The sequence below is a fragment of the Hipposideros armiger genome, unplaced genomic scaffold (genome assembly GCF_001890085.2).
Source record: "Hipposideros armiger isolate ML-2016 unplaced genomic scaffold, ASM189008v1 scaffold_85, whole genome shotgun sequence".
Lineage (NCBI taxonomy): Eukaryota > Metazoa > Chordata > Mammalia > Chiroptera > Hipposideridae > Hipposideros > Hipposideros armiger.
In genome coordinates, this window is record NW_017731435.1 from 969,137 (window position 1) to 979,657 (window position 10,521).

A 10,521-nucleotide genomic window follows, 5' to 3' on the forward strand; every position below is an offset into this window, starting at 1 on the left:
AAAGTTAGTGGGAACAAAATTTGATGTAATAACTGAGAATTCTCTAGAATTCATGAAAGACAATAACCAAGAGATTCCAAATAAGACCAAATTTAGACTCATTATAATAAAACTTGGGAAAAAAGAAACAAAGACAAAGAGAAAATAAAATCTGCCAGAGGAAAAAAAGCTTATTTTCAAAGATAAGACATTTAGACTAATGACAAACATCACATTGGAACAACAGATGCTGTAAAACACATGAATAAGATCTAAATATGCTTCTCAAAATACCTGCCAAACAAGAATTCTATTCCCCAGCAAAAACAGATTTCACTATCATTCTTGAAGAAATTTTTCAAAGAATGAAAGGAAGGAAGAGAGAACAGTGCCAGCGCCGAATGAAAGAAACCTCAGGCAGAAGGAAGGTGAGTCCAAAAGGACAGACTGAGGGGCAAGAAGAAGTGAAAAGCAACAAAAATCCTAAATATGTGAGGAAATCTAAAAAAGTGACTTAAAAAACTAACAATAATGTCTAGAGGTGTTTTGAAAGATAGAAATAAAATGCCAAACAACAGAAACGTAAAAGTTAGGAGAGGGGTGAACTGAGATTAAGTATTCCAAGTTCCTTGTGTTACTTGGAAAGAGAGTTCTGATTAACTTCAGCCTTTGATGAGTTAATGTTGCTGATTTTTAAGACAATCATGAAAATAATAGAAAACAGAATATACAATGTTGAAATGGAAGACAGAGAAAAAAACCTCAGTCAAAGCAAAAGAAGGCAAGAAAGGAGAAAATAGGTGCAACAAATAGAAAGCAGAAAATAAAACATATTTCAACCCAGACACCCCAGTGGAACCATTAAGTGGAAATTAAGAAATATACTTCTGAGGTGGAGGCAAAATGGCAGTGATGATGTCATAATTTTTGAAACTTCCCAAAGGGTTTCCTTGATGAAACACAGGAAGTAATAATCACAACAGTAAAAAGAAAAAAAAAACCTGATACATTAGGCTTTATCAAAATATAAAACCTTTGATCATCAGAAGGTACATTTAAAATGAGTAAGCAAGCCACAGGTGAGGAGAAAATACTCACAAGACATGTATTTGACAAGGAACTTGTATCTAGAATATATAAAGAATACCTACCACTCAATAATAATGAGACAGGCAACTGAATAAAGAAAAGGCAGAAGATATGAATGCATACTTCATACAAGAAAATGCACAAACATGAAAAAGTCCTCAACATATTAAGAATGAAGCAAATGGAAATTGAAACTACAAAGAGAGGCAACTATACTTCCCAGAATGGCTAAAATTGAAAAGCTCAAACAATAAATGTTGGCAAGGACATGGAGCAACAGGAACTTTCAAAACAGATGGCACGACCATCTTGGGGAAAGTTCTGGCAGTTTCTTATAAAATAAACTCACACCAACCTATGATGCCACAGTTCTACTCCTAGGAAATCCCCCACAAGAAATAAAAGTTTATATCCACAAAAGCACTTGTACAGAGCGCTCATCATAGAAGACAGCATAGGCTGTGTTACAAGAATCAAGTCCCCAAATTCCTCTCCCTAGGCTATATAAAATAATCTCAGAACATCAAAAAATCTTCACATAATGACACCCTTGGCATTACTTGAAGACAGACAGCACCAAAACTGCAAAATAACTGCGAATAAAAAGAGAAAAACCAACAGATCGCAGCACCAGCACCCTCATGCTACTCTCCCACAACTGCCTACCCTCGAATCGGGGGGTGAGGACAGAGGACTGAGGGTGACAAGGATTACTGGACAAGCACCGGACAGATGACAGCCGCTCTCAATACAGAAAACCAGGAAGGCAGCCCTGTGGCTCGGCCCACCAACTGCTGGCCAGGCTCACAGAACCTCAAGCCAGGCCCCATCAGAGGGCAGGGCATGTGACATAAAGCCAGGTGAGCTGTTTAAAGTTACGAACTCAAGTTGAGAGGCCAGAGTGATGAGAAGGAACAGGCATGATCTGAAAGGCCAGCCTGTGAAACACAGAACTTCTGGGGAGAAAAAGGGCAAAAAGAAAGAGAGAAAGTGCCACTGGTAATCAGCAGAGGCAGAGAAAGGAAGAAAAAAGCAGAAATGCAGGGTCTTCAAGCAAAAGACCCCCATCATCAAAACAAACAACTCGCTAAAATGTCTGGACTTCGCCAGCCTGGGAAAGGGAGCCATTAAGCAGGAATCTTGTAAAATACCCTAATACCATAAATATGAACAAAAGGAAAGTGGAGGCCACAGAAGACTCCTGTAGAAAATCAGGGAAACATTTTGCACAAAAGAACTGATACGCAGTCCGTCCTGTTTAAAAGCGACTGTGAAGAAGAAGAATGCAGTAACGCACACAGAAGTCAGCATCTGAGGGTGTGGAAAGCCACCTGAATTAGACACCAAACACTAAAATGAACAAAACTGGGGAGAAGTGAAAAGACAGTTGATTGAACTTAGAGAAAAAATAGAGGAAAACCAAAATAAAGGATAAGGTATCCAAGGGAGAATAAACCCAAATGAAAATTCAATAAGGGGCATTGAGGAACAGGCAAGGGAAGGAAGTTACATCAGGAAAATAGTAAAACGGAGAAGGAAGTGGAGAGGAAGGTAAACAGAGGGGAATAAGATTCATATTTTCAGAATCTCAGGAGAAGAAAAGCAAATCAATGGAACACAGCTACTATTTCAAGCTCTCGCCAGGGAAACATCCCACCTACAGAGAAGCACCTGAGTCTCCACCTTTCAAAGGGCTCTCTGGGTACCTTGAAAAATAAGCCCAGATGCATCAGGTTGGAGCGATTCTTGATAAAACTGTTAGATTTCAAAGCTAAAGATAAAACCTCCGGGCCTCCAGAGAAAAAGACCCATTACCTTACAGAGTCAGAGGCACGAGGCTAGCCTCCGTCTTCTAACGAGGAGAGTTTAAGAGACCTCTGGGACAACATCAAGCATAACAACATTCGCATCATAGGGGCATCAGAAGAAGAAGAGACAGAGCAAGGGATGGAGAACCTATTTGGAGAAATAATGACTGAAAATTTTCCTAACCTGGCGAAGGAAATAAACACACATGATCAGGAAGGGCAGAGAATCCCCAAAAAGATGAACCCAAACAGGCCCACACCAAGACACATCATAATTAAAATGGCAAAAGTTAAAGACAAAGAGAGAATCCTAAAAGCAGCAAGAGAAAGGCAACTAACAACTTATAAGGGAGCTTCCATAAGATTGTCAGCTGATGTCTCAACAGAAACTTTGCAGGCCAGAAGGATTGACACAAAATATTCAAAATGGTGAAAAGCAAGGATCTCTACCCAGCAGAGCTATCATTTAAAATTAAAGGACAGATAAAGAGCTTCACAGACAAAAAAAAGAAGCTAATGGAGTTCATCGCCACCAACCAGTATTACAAGGAATGTTAGAGGGACTTTTTTAAGATGGAAAAATAAAAGTTCAAAATTATGAATAATAAAATGACAATAGCTACATATCTATCAACAATCACTTTCAATGTAAATGGATTAAATGTTCCAATCAAAAGACACAGGAGGGCTGAATGGATAAGAAAACAAAACCCTTACATATGCTGCCTACAAGAGACTCACTTCAGATTGAAACACACACACAGACTGAAAGTAAATGGATGGAAAAAGATATTTCATGAAAATGGAAATGAAAAAAATAAAAAGCTCGCATAGCAATACTTATACCAGACAAAACAGACTTTACAACAAAGGCTATAACAAGAGATAAAGAAGGACCCAGTAATCCCACTTCTGGGTATTTATCTGAAGAAATCCAAATGCAATTCGAGGGGACGTGTGCATCCCTATGTTCATTGCAGCATTGTTTACAGTGGCCAAGATGTGGAGGCAGCCTGGGTGTCGGTTGGTGGATGAATGGACAAAGAGGAGGTGGTGCATATATACAGTGGACTATTGCTCGGCCAGGGAAGGGAATGGGTTCTTGCCATCTGTGGCAGCATGGATGGACCTGGAGTGTATTGTGCTGAGTGGAGAATGTCAGACAGAGAAAGACAGATGTAATGTGATTTTCCCTATATGTGGAATCTAAAGAACAAAATAAACAAAACAGAAACAAACTCATAGATACAGAGAACATTTGATGGCTGCCAGATGGGACGGGGTTGGGAATGGGTGAAAAGGGGGAAGGGATTAATTAGTATAAACTGGTATAAAGCCGAGCAGGCGGCAGCAGGTCTCACTGGCAGAATCCTCCATCTCCCAGAGTTTCAGCTGATGACAGCGAGACCTGGTCCCCCTGGGCCTTCCTGCTGGTGCTCCTGTCCAGTTAGAGACCCTTCAGCCTCAGGCCCCAAGCCCCTCCCCACAGCTGGCATGGAAGCCCCAGAGGGCATGCAGACCTTGTGCTGTGGGCCCTCCTGTAAAAAAGTACTTTGGAGCAGCCCAGCCCTGTCCTCCTGGAATGATCTGGACCATCTGGGTGACTTTGCACCAAGGACCCCACCCTAGAAAAGCCTGGGTTACAAACTGTAAGTGGCAGAATCCCCTGTGTAGAATATAAAAGACCCAACACAAAGGCTTTGTGTAATATATACAAATGCACAAGAAAAAACCCAACAGTCCGCGACACCTCGACCAGCGAGCGGGGGAACAGCGAATGGCAGCCACGTTAAGAAATATACAATCAGGGGCCGGCCGAGTGGCTCAGTTGGTTAAGAGTTAGCTTAAGAACCCGGGCTCTGAGCAACAGGGCTGCCAGTTCGATTCCTACATGGGCCAGTGACGCTGCGCCCAAGCTGAGCTGTCGCTGAGCCGCCAGCAGGTGGCAGGATGGCTCAGTTGGTGTAAAAACAAGATTGCCTGTTCGATGGTGGCTACGCCCGCCCGCAACTAAGACTGAACTCGGCACCTTGAGCTGAGCTGCCATCTGGATGGCTCAGTGGATGGAGTGTGGGCTCTTAATGACAAGGCTGCTGGTTCGACTCCCACATGGGATGGTGGCTACGCCCACCCGCAACTAAGATTGAACACAGCACCTTGAGCTTAGAGGCCACGAGCTGCTAACGGGCAGCCAGATGGCAACTGGCGCCCTCCACAACTAAGATTGGAGAACAACTTGGCTGGTCCCCTTCCCCAACACTGTTCCCCTCCCCCAATTCCCCAATAAAATCTTTAGGGGGGGAAAAAAAAAGAGTGTCAGCTCTGAGCAACAAGGTCACCAACTCGATGCCCAGTCCAAGGTGAACTGCTGGCTGAGCTGCCAACAGGTGGCAGGATGGCTCAGCTAAAAAAATAAAGAAATAAACAATCAAAAGTGTGGCAGCTCCAAAGGGTCGCTTGCAGGACTCGCCAAGTGAAGCACATGCGAGTAGCTCAAGTCCTGGTTTTGTTAAGTATTTCAAATATCGCAGTGGTCGATGTGAACTGTGGCTACAGACGGCCCATCAAACCAGAGGGGCAAGACGGACTTGGTGCTCAGGCCATCTCTGCGGGACGCTGCGGAAGGGCACCTGGCCTGGCTGGCCTGACAGCCCAGCGCCAAGGACGGAGCGGGGGTCCCACAGTGGCCTACCCGGAGCGGACAGGTGTGAAGCTGACCTGAGAGGCCTGCTCAGGGTAGCTGGGTGAGTGTGGAGGGGTGGCCAGGAGGAGGCTGTTCAGGGCGGAGCTGAGGATGCTGGCCCAGTGGAGGCCCCTGAAGTCGCTGGACGACGACAGCTGACTGCTACTTGGACAGGCCCCTCCCTCCTCCAGTCTCATGCTTCTCACTTCCAGATGATTCTCCAAAACTGTCATTTCCTCCCTCGCAAGCTCCCTAAGGACATGGCCCAAGCCTGGTTCCCAGAGGTGACACCACCGTGCCGGCCATGTCCTCACAGGCGAGCGTGTTCGGGCCTCTCCTGGGCCCTGCAGCCTGTCCCTCCCCTCAGGGCGACACCCACACACCTTGACACAGGTGGGGAAGTCAGAGCAGGGCTCACTTGATGCGTGACTTTTTCTCATCACTATTTCCTCTTGCTTATCTTTTCCTTTTTATAATAAGCGTTCTGTTACTATGCATTATTCACTGTCTCCTAGATCTTGTAAAGAGCATGAAAGCAAACTTGTGGTGCTGAAGCTGGGCCCTGGGACTCGTTGACCATGGTGCCACCAACTGCCACCAGGAAAGGCAGAGCCTGGGCGTGGGTCCCAGAGCCCCAAGCACATGTCGGGATGGCTATGGGAACATCTTGTGGCTCCGTGTGGGCGTCTGAGCTGCACCCTCAGCCCAGCCTCCTGTCTCCCTTCTGAACCTGGTTCTCAGCGGGTAGCGTCAGGATGGGTGAAAAATGGGAGTCCTGTCTGTGGAAGCATTTTCAGTACGAAGTCCTGAAACAGTAAGCTGACCCAGGATGCAGCAGTCTGCAGGAAAAATCCTATTCAAAATCAAAATTACATCTTCTACCAGCCCCAACTGAAACACACTAGTGTGAAAAATTCCCTTTTTCCAACCATCTTCTTTTTGGGAGAGAGCAGACGTGTCCAGGTAAGGAGTGAAGCGTGGGCTGTTTACTCCCCAACTAGTGGCGAGGACCCCACTAGCTCCAGTCCCGCCCCCCAGGCAGCCCCAGGCCCAGAGGCCAAAAACGCACTGCCCTGGGCCAGATCGTCCTCCTGAGAGCCATCACCATGCCTCCTCCTCGTGTGGGCTGTGCTGGAAAGGCTGCAGGAGGAACGTTTTCCTCCTGGTACCAAGTTCAAGGGAGCACCAGGGCTCTGCTACTTGCCGTTAACGTGGGGAGAAAACATCAGGTAGTTGCCGAAGCGTCTTAACTCATGGGCACAAACCAGCTTTCAGACAGGCACCTACGGGGCTGGGAGGGTTCTGCCGGCACCACCCGCTCCTCAGATTTGCAGACACCATGTCACAGAGAGAACCTCATCGCCTTCCTCGCAGCAGGAAGGAAATGCTGAATCAGACCCGACCACGCAGAGCAGGACGAATCGCCAAACCCCGCTGCCCCTCCCCAAAGGCAAGGTCAAAGGCGCAGGCAGCAGGTTGCCCTCCAGGAGAGCTGCCTAGGCCGCCGCCCCCTCTCTGACTCGCGACCCCAAGCAAACCCTTCGTTCTGTGGCTTCCGATCCGTGTCAGCATCCGACAGCTGCGCTGCCACCCCGGAAGCCGGAACACGTGAGATCACAAAACTGAGCACCGAAAAATAAAAATAAAAAACCCCGCAGGGGCCGCGCCTTCCCGAGAGCAGCTCAGCCAGCGATACGGAGACGCCCGATCCGGGCTCCCTGGGGCGCGGGTGCCTGCACCACCCCCGCCCGCGTCCCGCGCCAGGCCTGTGGCCCGCGGCTCCGCAGGGCTTCCCCGGGCAGGCGCGCCGATGAGGTGCGGGACGCGTGGGGCCTAGAGAGGCAGAGGGACCCTGCCCCGGGCCCCCCCCGCACTACCTCCCGTCCACCTCCCGGACACCTCCGGGTCATCTCCGGACCACCCCCAGGCCACCTCCGGGCCACCCCTGGACAATCTCCGCGTCACCCCAGGCCACCTCGCGGTGCAGGGCAGCCGGGCCCCGCGGAGCACGGTGCCAGGTGTGGGGAGCGCAAAAGCCCGGCCTGACTGCGGTGGCGCGCGGGGACCGGGGACCAGGCACAGGGAACCGGGGCTGCCGGCGGCTGCTCACCGAGGCTCCCCGCCGGCGGATGCGGCGTCCGACGGCCGGGTTCGGCCATTGCAGTGGCGCTGCGGCGGGCGAGGGGCGCGCGTCACCGCGGGCGGGCGCCCCAAACCCAGGCCCTCCCCCGACACTGCCCGCCGCCCAGCCGCGCCCCCGTCCGCGCAGCTCCGCCACACCCCAAGCCCACCTTTTCCTTTTCTGCTCTTATTCTTTTATGCAGCAGGTTTGCAGTCTATTAGAATCCGAAAACGCCGTTGCCGAAAATAACCCTGGCTGCTGCGCAGGGCGCGCGGAGGGGAGGGTGAGGAAGGCGCCCGGCCGCCCTGCCCCGCCCGCACCCAGAGCCACAGCTTACCGGGTTACCAGGGATGAATTCTTACTCATGGTGAGAATCACCCACATTTCGCGTTGGATGTCAGCAGCCACCAAGCAGCCCAGAGACTTGCACGTGTGTTTCGACCGTTAACTCTTGGCTTCCCATCTCCACGCGCCGCCTCCCACCGCCCTGGTGACAGAGAAAAGCTTCTGCGGACTTGCAGAGAGCTAATCATATCGCTGCTCCAGGATCAGACCCACAGCCCATCTTGGAGCCGCGGCTTCCGCGCCAGGTTCCCAGCCTCTCGGCTGCTGCAGGCTCCAGGTCTGGCGTTCATCACTACAGTGGGGAGAATACCCCGACCCACTTCTGCGAGTGGCTGGAGGAGTTAAATGGGTTAATAAGTGTGGTATGCAGGAAGGGCAAGCATGATTCACGAAGGCCTACGTGCAGGCCAAACGTCCCCTCGTGGAAAGCATTCCTTCCCTGGAACAAGACTCTCAAACCAGCAAATCCCAAGCTCTGGGCACAGAGAGCAACTTGTTTTGCAGAGATCCTTAACCGTGAGCGTGAGCTTGAGCGTGAGCGTGAGTGCGAGCCTCTCACACTGTTATCCCATGTTCCTGGACCCATGCCCTCCTGCTGCAGGAAACCAGGACCGTTTCTTGATTGCTGGTTAAGAACGGGTGGGACAGCTCAGAGGCAGCCTGTCCTCCCGACTGGCACTCTGCAGCCCCTTTAAACAGGCTGTCCCAGCATTCCCTGCCGTCTGGAGGGTAAACACAGTAGACTTGTGGGTCCTATGGTGTCAGCTCCTTGCCACCTTCTTTGGTTTCTCGGTCAGAGGCAGCAGCGATGCGTTAGGGTAAAGTGAAGAAAGGCCCAGTGAGTCTCCGATGGGGCCCCTGGTGGGAGCCCAGTGCACAGGAAAGGAAACCCACACCCAGGATGAGTGTCTGCTCCGAGGAGGTCCAGTGGGACCAATTTGCTGCCACACTGCTGGCTGGTCCCATGGGTGTGGTGCCACGCCCTGGCTCCATGTTGGTCGGGCTGCTGGTAGGCCCAGCAGTGGCACTAGCCAGGTCAGCCTTGGTCAGGGAAGATACGCATGGAATCGCCACCCACGCCGCCATTGTCACTACTTCCATGAGCTTTCTGTGCAAACGCTGGGAGGCTGGAGAAAGCAGCTGGCTGACCTCTGCAGACTTGTCACCTTCCCCACCAGACTGCCGAGGGCCCCTGTGCTGCAGGAGATTTGGGGAGCGTGCAAATATTTTCACACCTGGCCCATTCCCCAAAGTCTGTCCACCCCACATTCTCCCCAGACCTCCGTATCCCCAGCCCTCCAAACCTGTGCCTTCTAAGTTCCTGACCATCAGTGCAGACAAAGGTCTGTCGACTGTCCTGCCAAGTAGAGTGGATAACCAGATCTACTGCTCCAGTTGGCCACAGGGTGGACTTTCCCTCTCCACTGTCCATTGGGCGAGTTTGAGCAGGGCTGTGATGCTCTCAGCCCTTTCCAGCCAACAGCAGCAGAGCACACAGAACTGTCTTATTGATCACTTGTTTCAAGGAGCTCCCCATAAAACCCAACATGAAGGTGGAGGGGTGGGCAGTACGGGGGCAGCTGTGGGGAAGGGGAGCGCGCCTGCTTCCGCCCAATTTCACAAAAGTGAAAAAAGGACCAGTGAGTGACAGTTTGATGACAAACAGCTTATGTAGGGAATATAAGGAGTCGCAACATATCTCCTCCCAAGACACTTATTAATGACAAGTGGAAACAGTGTATTGACAGTGGGGAGACCTGGCAGACAACAGTTTAACCTGGAATGAAAGCCAACATCTGTAATGGAGCAAATCAATGTCAGGTGCCTCAAACCACGGCAGCGGAGAAAAACACAACTTCTGTGGTATTCCTGCCAGATTCGTATCTGAATTTAATCAGGAGAAAACATCTGACAAACCCCAACTGAGGGACATTTCTACAAAATAACTGTTGTCCTGTACTCAGAAAAATGTCAAGATCATGAGAAACAAAGGCTGAGGAACTATTCTAAGTGCAAACAGTGGTTACACTGTATTGTGAGGGAGCGATGCCAAGAAAGAAGTCTGCGCATGCTCAGGACCGGCGCGGTTGCCCTGCGCCTGACTACGGAGAACTCCGTGCAGGTGTGCAGGCTGATGGACGTGCAGAGAGACGCGGTGGGCTGTTCACAGGCAGAATCAAGGCTCTGGGTGCCTCTGGGGGTGGCTGTGAGGTCAGAGGGCACACAGGAGGCTTCTGGGGAGCCCGACATGCTCTTTCCCGATGTGGGGGATGGTCACTTGTGTATTTATTTTATAATTATTCTTTAAGCTGTACATATATGTTCTATAGACTTTTCCATATTACATTAATTATCCCAATTTTTTAAAATGCCAGTGGCAGGGCCGGCCGAGTGGTGCGATGGTTAAGAGCTGGCTTGGGACGCCAGAGGGCCCCAGTTCGGATCCCACATATGAGGGCCAGTGACACTGCCCTCCACAGCTGAGATGCTGAACA

General features: G+C 50.3%; 1 protein-coding gene across 12 annotated transcripts in view; it reads right to left on the reverse strand.

Moving 5' to 3' along the window:
• JAKMIP3 (Janus kinase and microtubule interacting protein 3) overlaps positions 1–8,664 on the reverse strand; it is a 72,236-nt gene extending 63,572 nt beyond the window's left edge. For 9 of the 12 annotated variants that reach the window (XM_019644145.1, XM_019644144.1, XM_019644142.1 and 6 more), the window contains exon 1: positions 7,851–7,948. The gene's annotated coding sequence lies outside the window, so the exon portion shown is untranslated. Of the gene's footprint in view, positions 1–7,669; positions 7,772–7,850; positions 7,949–8,018 lie in introns of those variants that run through there. The other 3 variants (XM_019644148.1, XM_019644137.1, XM_019644136.1) reach the window with 2 other exon arrangements.
• Positions 8,665–10,521: the final 1,857 nt, after the last annotated feature.